Raw genomic sequence first — 13,132 nt, forward strand, 5'->3', positions numbered from 1 at the left:
TGCACCACTAAACAGAAGGACGTAATCCAGAATAACCTCCCTGTCCTCTAACGGCACCTCGCGCAAATATATGCGGGGTGTTTTTTGTGTTATCAGAAGAGCCAACACCGTGTTACGAGTGGAGGCCGAAATGCACGCGTTTTAGCTCACGCAGGCTGGCGTGAGGAGGGAAGAACTATACTGACGTGAGGTCTGGAACATGACAAGGTGGTGGTGGTGGTTAGTGTTTAACGTCCCGTCGACAACGAGGTCATTAGAGACGGAGCGCAAGCTCGGGTTAGGGAAGGAGTGGGAAGGAAATCGGCCGTGCCCTTTCAAAGGAACCATCACGGCATTTGCCTGAAACGATTTAGGAAATCACGGAAAACCTAAATCAGGATGGCTGGAGACGGGATTGAACCGTCGTCCTCCCGAATGCGAGTCCAGTGTGCTAACCACTGCGCCACCTCGCCCGGTGACAAGGAATGAGAATTCAGAAAGCGGACGTAATTAGTTTGATGCTTAACTTTAATCCATTAATGATGAACGTCGCTCTTGACGGTACATGATTCACAATATTATCTGTTAAGAATACATAGTTCTTATAATAACAGAATAGGGCGCCTTGCTAGGTCTTAGCAAATGACGTAGCTGAAGGCTATGCTACACTGTCGTCTCTGCAAATGAGAGCGTATGTAGACAGTGAACCATCGCTAGTAAAGTCGGCTGTACAACTGGGCGAGTGCTAGGGAGTCTGTCTAGACTAGACCTGCCGTGTGGCGGCGCTCGGTCTGCAATCACTGATAGTGGCGACACGCGGGTCCGACATGTACTAATGGACCGCGGCCGATTTAAAGGCTACCACCTAGCAAGTGTGGTGTCTGGCGGTGACACCACAGTGTTCGCCCATGCGATGTCTGAACACCATAACGCCTCGGCCATACCGATGACATTTCAAACATTCTGTGGTGGGTAACGCATTACCCGCTGTCTCCGCACTAACTGGTGGCCGGAATCACTTGCCACAGTGAAGTGGAGTTCGTCGGAGAACATCATTCTTGACCACTGTTGCTGACCCATACCAACATGATCCCTGCACCAGCGAACTCTTTCTCGACGATAGCTTGGTTGAAGGGAGATACATTCAACAGGCTTCGGAACATACAAACAAATCTGATTTAATCGCCTCAAAATTTTCCTGACAGAGACACGTGCACCGGCAGCGGCTGCTAGGTCTGAGTGATGTGTCGGTTCCTTTTCGCCCCAACGGTTGCGTATCGATTCTCATGGGTGTGGTGGTGTGTCTACCACCACCGGCATACGTTCGCATAGCATTTGTACCTTCAGCGGCCTTCTTTAGTGGCGAGATGACACTTTTGAACACACCCATTACTGTATCCACAGTAGTGACTGACAATTCGATAGGCTCTGAGTCGTCAAACTGCTCGTGCACGATTGTGAGCATTCAGATGATGTCTTGCAGACATATTGCCGTAAGATGTGCAATGTCGCACTAATCGGTCTCAGAACACCTTCGTCAAACACTGTACTGCATGAACTGTCGAATGCATACAGAGGTTTCGTGCACAGGCTTCGCTGCCCTTCAAACCTCACGCCCTCTACATTTCCTTTTACTATCAGTAACCTTGCTCTCTCTCCATTTCCTTTTACTACAGGTGGTCGCGTGTTTAGCAGTTGTCAGTTGTTCCGCAACAATTTGCAGTTGTTTCTTAGCAACTGTAACTTGTTCCTTAGCAATTTTTAAGCAGTGTAAATACCCCACAAGCCACAGCACAGTGTATGGCGGAGGGTTCATCGTGCCAATATTATCAGCTTTCGTTCCTTTTCCATTCACGTAATAAGCGAAGCAAAAATGGCCGTGTAAATACTTCTCTAAGTGCCCTAATCTCTCTTATCATTTTCCAGTGAGCCCTGCGCGAAATACATGTTTGGTGACAGCACGTCAGACATGTCTTCGAATACAGGTTCTCTAAATACACACAACAGTGTTTCACGATAACTACGTCGTCTTTCTTCCATGGTTATCCATTCAAGTTTCGCAAACATTTCCGTTACACTTTCTTAAGGTCTATACTGGCTTTTTAAGAACCTAGCAACACGTCTCTGATTCCTTCGATGTCTGCTGTTACGCAGAACACTGGAACAGTTCTCTGGAACTTGTCGCACTAGCGTCTTGTATGTGATTTCTTTTACAGATGCACTGCACTTTCGCAGAACCGTTCCAACAAATATTAGACAGGAACTCGTCATCCCCTTTACTTTTTTTTATTGCGAAGCTACGTTTTTGGATTTTTAGGTGTAGAGAAAGATTTTGCAGTGTGGAGTGGACTACAGTCTTTGAAATTCTGACGGTAGCAGGGATAAAATACAGGGAGCGAAAGCTTGTTTACAACTTGTACAGAAACCAAACTGCTGTTACAACAATCTAAGGGCATGCAAGGTAAACCATACGTGAGAAGGGACTGCGACAGGATTGTAGCCTAACGCCGATGTTATTAAATCTGTCCACTAAGATAGTTGCAAAGGAAAGCAATGGTAAATCTAGTAAGGCAATTAAGGTTTAGGGAGAAGGGATTGAAGCTTTGCAATTCGACGATTACATAGTAATTCTGTCAGAGGACTTGGAAGAGCAGTTGAACGGTACCGATAGTGTCTTGAAAAGTGATTACAGGATGAACACCAATAAAAGTAAAACAGAGCTAATGAAATGTAGATGGATTAAACCAGGCGATGTTGAAAGAATTAGATTAGGAACTCCTACGATATAAGGAGTATATGATGTTTCCTATTTCGACACCAAAATGACTGATGGTGGCAGAACTAGAAAGGATAGAAAATGGACACTGGCAATAACAAGAAAAGAAGTTCTGGAAAGGAGAAAATTGTCAACGTAGATAGTAAATTTAAATGTTAGGAAGTATTTTCTAAAGGTATAAGTGTGGAGTGTAGCTCTGTCAGCATAAGAAACGTGAATAGCAAACCGTTCAGACAAGAAGAGTATGTAAGTACCATGATCTCACATTGGCGGGGACGACGCTTCAGACCAGTGTCTCGTCATCCTGATTTAGGTTTTCGTGATTTCCCTAAATCGCCCAAGGCAAACGTCGGGATGGTTCCTACCAGAAGCGCACGGCCGCTTTCTTTCTTCATTCACCCCTATGTCGAGCTTGTGTCCCGTCTCGAACGACCTCGTTGTCAACGGAGCGTCAAATACTAACCTCCTCCTCCTCTTCACTACAGAAGCTTTTGAAGTGTTGTGCTACACGAGGAAATTGAAGACTAAATGGATAGATGGAATAAGTAATGGGGACATACTAAGTCGAATTAGAGAAAAATTTACAGCACAACTTCACTAATAAAAGGTATAAGTTGATAGGAAGAGCAGCTGAACAGAATGTGTCTCGAAAGGAGGATATAAGATGAACATCAACAAAAGCAAACCGAGGATAATGGAATGTAGTCGAATTAAATCGGATGATGCTGCGGGAATTAGATTAGGAAATGAGACGCTCAAAGTAGTAAATGAGTTTTGCTATTTGGGGAGCCAAATAACTGACAGAGGATATGAAATGTAGACTGGCAATGGTAAGGAAAGCGTTTCTGAAGAAGAGAAATTTTTTAACATCGAGTATAGATTTAAGTGTCAGGAAGTCGTTTCTGAAAGTATTTGTATGGAGTGTAGCCATGAATGGAAGTGAAACGTGGACGATAAATAGTTTAGACAAGAAGAGAATAGAAGCTTTCGAAATGTGGTGCTACAGAAGAATGCTGAAGATTGGATGGGTAGATTACATAACTAATGAGGAGGTATTGAATAGAATTGGAGAGAAGAGAAATTTGTGGCACAACTTGACTAGAAGAAGGGATCGGTTGGTAGGGCATATTCTGAGGCATCGAGGGATCACCAATTTAGTATTGGAGGGCAGCGTGGAGGGTAAAAATCGTACTGGGAGACCAAGAGATGAATACACTAAACAGATTCAGAATGGTAGGTACTGGGAGATGAAGCAGCTTGCACGGGATAGAGTAGCATGGATAGCTGCATCAAACCAGTCTCTGGACTGAACAGCAGAAGAACAACAAGTTGATAGGCCACGTTCAGAGGCATAAAGACATCGTCAATTCAGTAACGGAGGGTGAAAATTATACTGTGTGACAAACTCTTGAATACGGTAAGCACGTTCAAATGGAAGCAGGTTGTAAGAGTTATGCGGAGATGAAGAGGGGTTCGCACATGTCGCAAGGCGCATCAGTTCAGTCTTGTGAAGACGTACTGATCTGGACAAATCGTTTAGAAGTAATGCACTCCTATACCACTGAGACAGAGAAAGGAGAACAGATAGCTTCAGCTGACTTACTGAACAAATTTTCTTTCCTTGCACGCTCTGACACATTTCAATTGTAAAGTGTGACACTTGTTTTTGAACCAGGTTAACAAAAGAGAAGTAGATTTTGTAGAGAACACTAACGTAGTTGACGAATGTGAGAAGCGAGGCATCAAGCGAAGTCTGGGAGATGGACAAAGACTTATACTCTCAAGCTACACGTCAGTGGCCAGTGAGTTTAACGTCCCAAACTGACAGCTGAACGAAACCAGCAGCAGTGACGTCCGCGTTATGACGGTTCTCTGTAGCTGTCATTTGCAGTTCCAAAATCCGTAACAGCCCAACACGCCTGCTCCTGAGGGAAACGACTTAATTCATTACCTTTATCGTCTGAGCTATCGATGGAATCCTTGCTTTAGCACGAAAGGTAAAATTCTAGTTGTTTTGTGAGTAGTTCCGAGTTAACTCAGACACAGCATAGTCGAATGATGATCCTGATTTAGGCGTAAGTGTGCGTACTTTCTACACATGCAACTAATCGTCCTTTGATTCGACTCACGCGTTCTAATATTCTGGATCCACCTTAAGATCGCTACGTGGGGTACTTTAAATTGCTCGTGGAATAGGTTTACCCTTCAAGACTGACTACAAGAGCGTTAAAAGTTGGGAGCAGCCTCAGCAGTCCCCTGCAACTACAGTAAGGAGCTAAATATGTAAAAATAGCCTCTCCTGTAAGCAGGGGGAAACATCATCATTGACTGCACGTTACTGAGAGAGAGGAAAGGATGAATTGCAGGACAATGGCGTCAAATTCCACCAGCAAACCTCAATGAGGAGTGAATTTTGGAAATGGCTACGACTCTGGAAGATCGTTTCCTGACTTCTATGGTTAACTGCAGGCGGTACATTAGGAAGTGTTGGGCTCTCATAAGTAGCAGTTTTTTTTATGAAATGAAATAGAACTTTGCTGAGTAGTCACTGAGGGCATTCAGGAGACACGGGCTAAGGTATTGGAGAGATTACTATAGAGGGTTGCGAATGAGCGTTGCAAGTCGGTTATCATGCACTTGCAACAAGGTTGGAGGGGGAGGATATGGGTAAATTTTTGACGGCGGTGTTGGAGTATGGACCCATGTAATAGTGAAACTTACTGGCACATTACAACTGTATGCCGGATTTGGATTCCAGCCTAAGACTTTCCATTTCGCGGGCAATGCTTTTACGAGATCAGCTCTCCAGGTACGCCCGATGGCACGCCCCCACAGCCTCCCTTTTTCCAGAAACTAAGCAGTTACACACGACCGGTACGAAGACCTCACCACTTATCTCCGGTTTCGTATCACTTCCGGTGTCAGGTACATCTAAGGCAACTGAGCGAGTTACATCCACCCGACCCCCTTCCTCCGCCCTGAACGAACACGAGTCAAGCTCTCTCTCCTCCTTGCATTTCTATACAATTAGACTCGAACTCCAATATATTCGCACAAAACTGCTTCAGACGTCTGACTACAAGTGACTTAATGTGTGAAATATTTGACGATAAGCATTACAACGTTTATCGCTGTAGGTGCGGAATCATAATTACGTTAATGTATATATGCAGACTGAACCCGCCTGAGTAGCTGAGAGCACTAACGCGCTGCTTCCTGGTCTCGTCGGGTAGGTGCGCCGGCCCCGGATCGAATCCGTCCGGCGGACTAACGACGAGGGCCGCTGTGCCGGCCAGCCTCGATGTGGTTTTTAGGCGGTTTTCCACGTCTCACTAGATGAATACCGGGCTGGTCCCCACGTTCCGCCTCAGCTACACGACTCGCAGACATTTGAAACATTCGCACTATTCCACGGATTACACTAGACGCAGACAGGGTACACACATTCCGTTCTGGGGCAGGGGGGGGGGGTGTATGGGATGGCGACAGGAAGGGGCATCCGGCCACCCCTTAAAATTAACGCGCCAAATCCGGTTAACCATAACAGCAGACCTCGCCAGTCGGGATAAATGCTTGGAAAGAGGGAGAGATATATGTAGACTGAAGTGACAAATGAAAATTTGTGCCAAGCCCAGGATTCGAACCCTGGTCACCTGCTTATTAGCCAGACACGCTAACCGCTTCGCCACCCTTTCACACTGGCTTTCCACGACTTCACTGACTACTGGAGTACGCCTTCCTCCAAATTCGCATTCACATCTCACCCACTTGGTATACTATGTAATAATAATTCCACATTTATTAATAAATAGAAATGTTAATTGAAGAAACACTGAATCATAATTCTTTTAGAAAAGATATCATCTTCCAGGTAAACAAACTAAAGTTTGACTAGCGACCTACTCTGGTATCACACCTCTCCATTTCAACTACCGACCCAACTGGCGCTACTACCAGTATGTTATGACTTTCTCATTGATGCCAACGGGTTATACACATTTTTGGTGATTACTCTGAAGGACACTAAAACCCAGAAACACGTATCTGTTTTGTATCAGTTTTAAATAAACAGTTGCTACTATTAAAGTTCCAACCCACGTACATAAATTTGAAGCAGGAGTCTCTATTGTTTCGGACCTCGAAGAAAAGCCGTCGTTTGAGCAGCACCAGACGCCATTTGTGATGAGGCAGTAGTCTGCTAGTCCACGACTAGTTGCAATTGGAGCAAACGGTCTCAGGTCGAGAAACGCCACAACGTGACTAACGTTTTGCCATTGGTGCGAGTACTTGCGTTTCGTATAAATACCGGCTTTTCCCACAGTATTCCATTTGGTTCAAATGGCTCTGAGCACTATGGGACTTAACATCTGAGGTCATCAGTCCCCTAGAACTTAGAACTACTTAAATCTAACTAACCTAAGGACATCACACACATCCATGCTCGAGGCAGGATTCGAACCTGCGACCGTAGCGGTCGCGTGGTTCCAGACTGTAGCGCCTAGAACCGCTCAGCCACCCCGGCCGGCCAGTATTCCATTTCCTCATGGGACAACAGTGATATGTGGGGACCAGTTTTCTTTACACAACACTACTGTTAAACTTTCTGTTCTTATCTCTTAATAGAATATCCATTGACGGAAATATGAATGCAGATATGGACGTGAAAATGTAGATGGCATCCGAAGAAGCATCAAGAGGTCATTCGATTTCAAAATTATACGAACTGCACTCTCGATACCTCACCGGATGGCAACTAAAGTGCAAGATTTCCGTCCTACATTACGCACGGAAACGTCTCCAAATTGAATCACATGCACTGTACTGGAACAACCAGGTAAACACCACGTGGAGACTGAGACGGAAGGCCAAATGCGAGCTGTCACGTTCTTGTTTTCATTCTTAACTATATTGTAAGCATAGGAGGTCTACTGCTGAGCGAACAAACCTGCTACAAGTGGAGATATTTATTTGTGCTAAAGGATGGTGTAATAGCGTTGCAGTAGTTCTGTATTTGTAACGAACCACGCAGTTTTCGATGGTCCTGGTAGACGGAAGGGTAGCTGTCATACAAGGGCAAGGTTGCAATTTGCCGGCGGCCAAAGACCGCACAACCACCTCCGCTGAAGAAAATGAAATACTTTTTGTTTTATGTGAATATTCAGTATTTGCTTGGTTTGTATTCCTAAAAGAAGCATGCGCCAGGCCAGGTCTATATTGAAAGCTGACTGTATTTAACAATGAATTTAATGTTAGACAGGGTTTTTGTGGCGCACAGTCCTTAAAATTCGACTGAACAATATATTCGCCATGATTTATAGAAGTCTCATAGTTCTGATTAGCAGTTGGTACTTTTGCGAAGAAAGTGATGAAGTGAAATCAGTCTCTGCGAAACATTTTTATTCAGCTGAAATTAATTACGAGGAAGTACCAGTTAGTTACCTCTTGGTAACACTAGAATCTTCCATTTCTGTTGATCCGTTGTGGACATGGGACAGCGGCTGGCCAAGTACACGGCTGTTGGCGAATTTCATTCTTAAATACTAGAATGCTCGTATTGTCACACTTCCACTAGCTGTCAGCAAACACGGTTTTCTTAACTTGAACTGCACGCAACTTAGACGTGAACATTTACATGAATACTTCCTGATTAGATTAGATTACATTTGAGTGTGTGGCGGAGGGTACTTTGTGTACCACTCTCACTTCCTGGCTTTCCTGTTCCAGTCGCAAACAGTTCGCGGGAACAACGATTGCCGGTAATCCTCGTGCGTACACGGATAACTCTGATTTTATCTTCACGGTCCTTTCGCGAGATATACTTAGGAGGAAGCAATGTATTTGTTGACTCTTCTATTAACGAACAAACGTTCGCTCTCGGAACTTGAAGAATACACCACACCGAGATGCAGAACGCCTCTCTTACAGCGTCTGCCAAGGGACTCGATTGACGATCTCCGAGACGTTTTCGTGTTTACTAAACGAACCTGTAACTAAATGTGGTGCTCTTCTGTGGATCTCCTCTGCTTCCTCTGACAGTTCTCTCTGGCACGGATCCTGTATCATGATGATTCTTCCAATGAATCTCAGTGTAGCATCTGTCTTACTCGAGATTAATTCTAGGCTGTCGCTCCATTTCAAATCGCTTTGTATGCGTAAGTCAAGAAATTTTATGGAAGTAACTGCTTCGAGTGATTGTTCTGAAATTCTGCACCAGACTGAAGACTTTGTTTAAAGTAGCAAGCTGTGTTCCTAGAAACTCTTAAGTCCAATGACATAGTTGGTCTAATATTCTGTACGCTCGAATTTTCTTTTAGTGTACTGCGCGAAGTGTGGGAGCCTTTGAAAGAGCCAACGAAGAGAAAGATCCACAAGTCGCTAATTAAACAACGAACTGATAGTGTCTTTACGCCAGGACTAAGTACCGGATGGATGTTGTGATATTACACAACAACAACGGCCGCAAACAGTCTGAGGTAATGATTTTTTGATGCGATGTGATTACATATGGGCAAGAACAATAGACAGGCCCTTTTTTTAAAAATTTAGCAATACGACCTTTCGGGTATAATGGCAACACAATTCAATCAATTTTTTAAATTCATGTGAAGCAATTACGTTAATCGACAAGAGGTCTGTACTTTTGACAAGAACAGTCCAAAGTATACGAAAAAATTCGACAATGGAAGAATACGGACTGGCACCTGAAACACCAATAACGGTGGCACCGACTTGTAACAGGATTTAGGAGCATACACTGAATTCCAAAATTATGAAATAGATCGAAGAAAACGATCTATAGACACATAACAAGACCGCACTGATAAAATGTCGTTCTTCTGAAACGTAACTGGCTCTTTATCCACACGAAGTAATGAGTGCTATCTACAGGGTATCTCAAGTTGATTGCAAGCGGCTTCTAATCATACTGCGTGCCTATGGAATATAGTCGCAGTTGTACCACTGAATTTGTGATTTCCTGTCAGAAAGGCCACATTGCGTACCATTTGACGGAAAGTCATCACATCTTCACTCCTACACTGGAACCACGAACAGTACGTCACTTGATCCGTTTTCGGTCGTACCTGAATGGTTGACTTTCGATGTCTTCTCGGTGAATGGAGTACTCTTGTCTGATGATGCTAGGAAGAAGCACCTGGCGGCTGAGTCTGTATCGGGAATGTGCTTCGACTTACACGCCACGACTCACATTCCTGATACATCCTCAGACGGCAGCGATAACGGCTCACCGCTCACGCGCACATAATAATTTGATTGGTGACTCCGAAACAGTCCCTGCACGGTCGCCAAATGTGTAGTCCAGAGCATGAGTTCAAGGACACTATATACTAAAGTTTCTGAAAATCTAAACAGTCGTAACGAACGGTGTGAATGAAACAGAACCAGGAGCATATGTAGAACGAGACTGAGGACGTAAATAGATGCCTTACATCTGGTTTTAGCACCATATGCAATAAGCAGCCCATAAAAGAAATGAATGCGGAGACAGGGATGTGCGTCTGTCGTTCCGTGATATTCCAGCCACCACGACGCATGTTTCTGACGACTGAGATCAATGTAAAAGTACATACCCCGCACGCCACTGTACAGTACGTGGCGGTGGATACATCGCGCCAATATTATTAGTTTTCTTTCATTTGTCATTCGTGTAATGAGCGAAGGAAAATATCTGTCTAAATGGATCTGAATGCACCGCAAAATCTCAGTCTCTTTGAATGGTCACTGTGCGAAGTATGCATTGGTGGCAACGAAATGGTTTCACAGTCATCTTCCAATAAAGACATGCTAAATTTACACAACAGGGTTTCGTGACATCTACATCGGCTCCAAGGGATCCCAGTCAAGTTCCGCAAACATATGTGTTACACTTCTGTTGCGGTCCTAACAGTGCGTCCCTGAATTCCTTTCGTGTTTGCCTGCTTTGTGTGTGTGTGTGTGTGTGTGTGTGTGTGTGTGTGTGTGTGTGCCTGTCTGGGGGGGGGGGGGAGAGGGGTGTATGTGTGTGTTGTGCGAATGTTGGTGGGTGGGTGCGTGATTTCCTTTACAAATGCACCGCTCCTTTCCAAAATTCTTCCAACAAATCTTAGTTTTCAATTCGACTATTCTAATACTGTATTTAAACGGCAAATGTACATGGATTTAGAGAAAGCTTTTGACAATTTAGAGTGAGCTTCCTCAGATTTTGAAGCTGGCAAAGATAATATACAGGGAGCGAAGGTTATTTGTAATTTGCATAGAAACCAAACTTCAGCTACAAAAATGGAAGGGCGTGTAAGGGAAGCCACAGATGAGAAGAGGCAGAGACAGGATTATATCCTATCCGTGATGTTATTCGGGCTGTACACTGAGCAAGCTGAGAAGGAAAGCAGTGAGTAATCTGGAAAGAGAACTAAGGATCAGAGAGAAGATATAATAACTTTGCGCTTTGTCGATTGCATTGTAATTCTGTCAGAGACGGCTAAGAAGCTGGTAGAGCAACAAAAGGGAAAGGATAATTTCTTGAAAAGAGATTATAATAAGAACACCGACAATAGTGAAACAAGGCTAATGAAATGTAGTCGAATATAAGTATGATTGTGTTGGAGTTAGATTAGGAACTCGTAAGTAGTAGATTAGTTTTGCTATTTGGGCACGAAAATGACAAATAGTGGCCGAGCTAGAAAAGACAGAAAATGCACACTGGCAATAAGAAGAAAAGCAGCTATGAAAAAGAGGTTAGGAAGTCTTTTGTAAAGGTACGTGTGCGGAATGTAGCTTTCCCAGCATATGAAGCGTGAACAGTTAACTGTTCAGACAAGAAGAGCACAGACGTCTTAGAAGTGTTGTGAAAAACGAAGACCAGATGGATAGGTGGAATACCTTATGAGGACGTAATAAGTGGAATTAGGGAAAAATAAATTTATGGCACAGCTTGACTCTTGGAAAGGGTCACTTGACAGAGCACATTGTGAGGCATCAAAGAATCGTCATTTCGGTAGTGGAGGGTGAAAACTGTAGAGGGGGGACAAACGCTTGAATACGGTAAGCACGTTCAAATGAAAGTAGGTTCTAACAGTTAGGTATGTGTGGCAAACTGCGACAAACCAGTCTTGTGAAGACGTACTGACATGAGCTAAATCGTTTCGAAGGAATGCACTCCTATACTGTTGGGGCTGAGAAACCACGAAAGTTAAATTCAGCTCACTTATTCAAGAGATTTTATTTTCTTGCTCATTTTCACACATTTCGTCTGTAAAGTGTTTCACTTGTTCCTGGAACAGGCTAAAAAAGGTAAGTAGAAGTTAGTAAATACTTGTATTTATGTTGTTGATGAACTTGAGGAGCGAGGGATCAAGAAAAATCAGGGAGATGAACAAAGGCTTATTCTCTCAAACAACACGTCAGTGCCCACTGCGCTTAATGCCCCATCTGACAGCTGAACCAAACCAGCAGCAGTGACGTCCGCGTTAAGCAAGTTCTCTGTAACTGTCATCAGCAATTTCAAAATCCGTAATAGACCAACGATTTAATTGATTACCTTTATCATTTGGGTTGTCGATGGAATCCTTACTTTAGCACGAAAGATAAAATTCAAGTTCCTGTTTGAGCAGTTTCCAGTTAACTCACACATTGGGGTCAACGGATAATCCTGATTTAGGCCTGGGTGCGTGTACATATTACACATCCAACTACTCGTACTTTGATTCGACTCACGCGTTCTAATATTCTGGATCCACCTTACGATCGCTACGTCGAATACTTTCCTTGCTCGTGGAATAGATTCAGCTTTCAAGACTCACTACAAGAATGTTAAAAGTTAGGAGCAGTCTCAGCTGTAGTAAATCTCCTGTACTACAGTAAGGAGCTAAATATCTAAAAATAGCTCCTCCTGTAGGCAGGAGAAAATATCATCACTGACTGCACGTTGTTGGGGCAAAGGAAAGAAGAAAAGAAACAGCAGGATAATGGCGTCAAATTCCACCAGCAAAGCTCAGTGAGCAATAAATTTAGGGAATGACTTCATCTCGAGGAGATCTTTCGCTGACTTCTGTGAGGAAGTGCAGGTAATAAGTAGGGGAGGGTGGAGGTCTTGTAAGTAGCAAATTATCGTTAAGAAACGAAATAGACTTTTTCAGAGCAGTCCTGAGGGTATTGAAGAGACACGGGTTAAGGTAAGGGAGGGTGGGAAGATTACTAGAGGGTTGCAGATTAGTCTTACAAGTCGGTTTTCGTGCACTTGCTGACAGGGCTGGAGGGGGAGGGTGGGGAGCAGGATATGGGTGAATATTCAACGGGGGTTTAGGGAGTGTGGATCTATCTAATAATGAAACTTTCGGGAACATTACATCTGTGTGCCAGAGTGGGACCTAACCTAAGACT

General features: G+C 43.9%; 1 non-coding gene across 1 annotated transcript; it reads right to left on the reverse strand.

The window, feature by feature from the left end:
- Positions 1 to 379: 379 nt before the first annotated feature.
- Trnaa-cgc (transfer RNA alanine (anticodon CGC)) lies at positions 380 to 452 on the reverse strand. The gene has a single exon. It is a non-coding gene; the product is annotated as a tRNA-Ala (tRNA).
- Between the last annotated feature and the right edge of the window lie 12,680 nt (positions 453 to 13,132).

Source organism: Schistocerca nitens, chromosome 6, assembly GCF_023898315.1.
Source record: "Schistocerca nitens isolate TAMUIC-IGC-003100 chromosome 6, iqSchNite1.1, whole genome shotgun sequence".
NCBI classification, from domain to species: Eukaryota; Metazoa; Arthropoda; class Insecta; order Orthoptera; family Acrididae; genus Schistocerca; species Schistocerca nitens.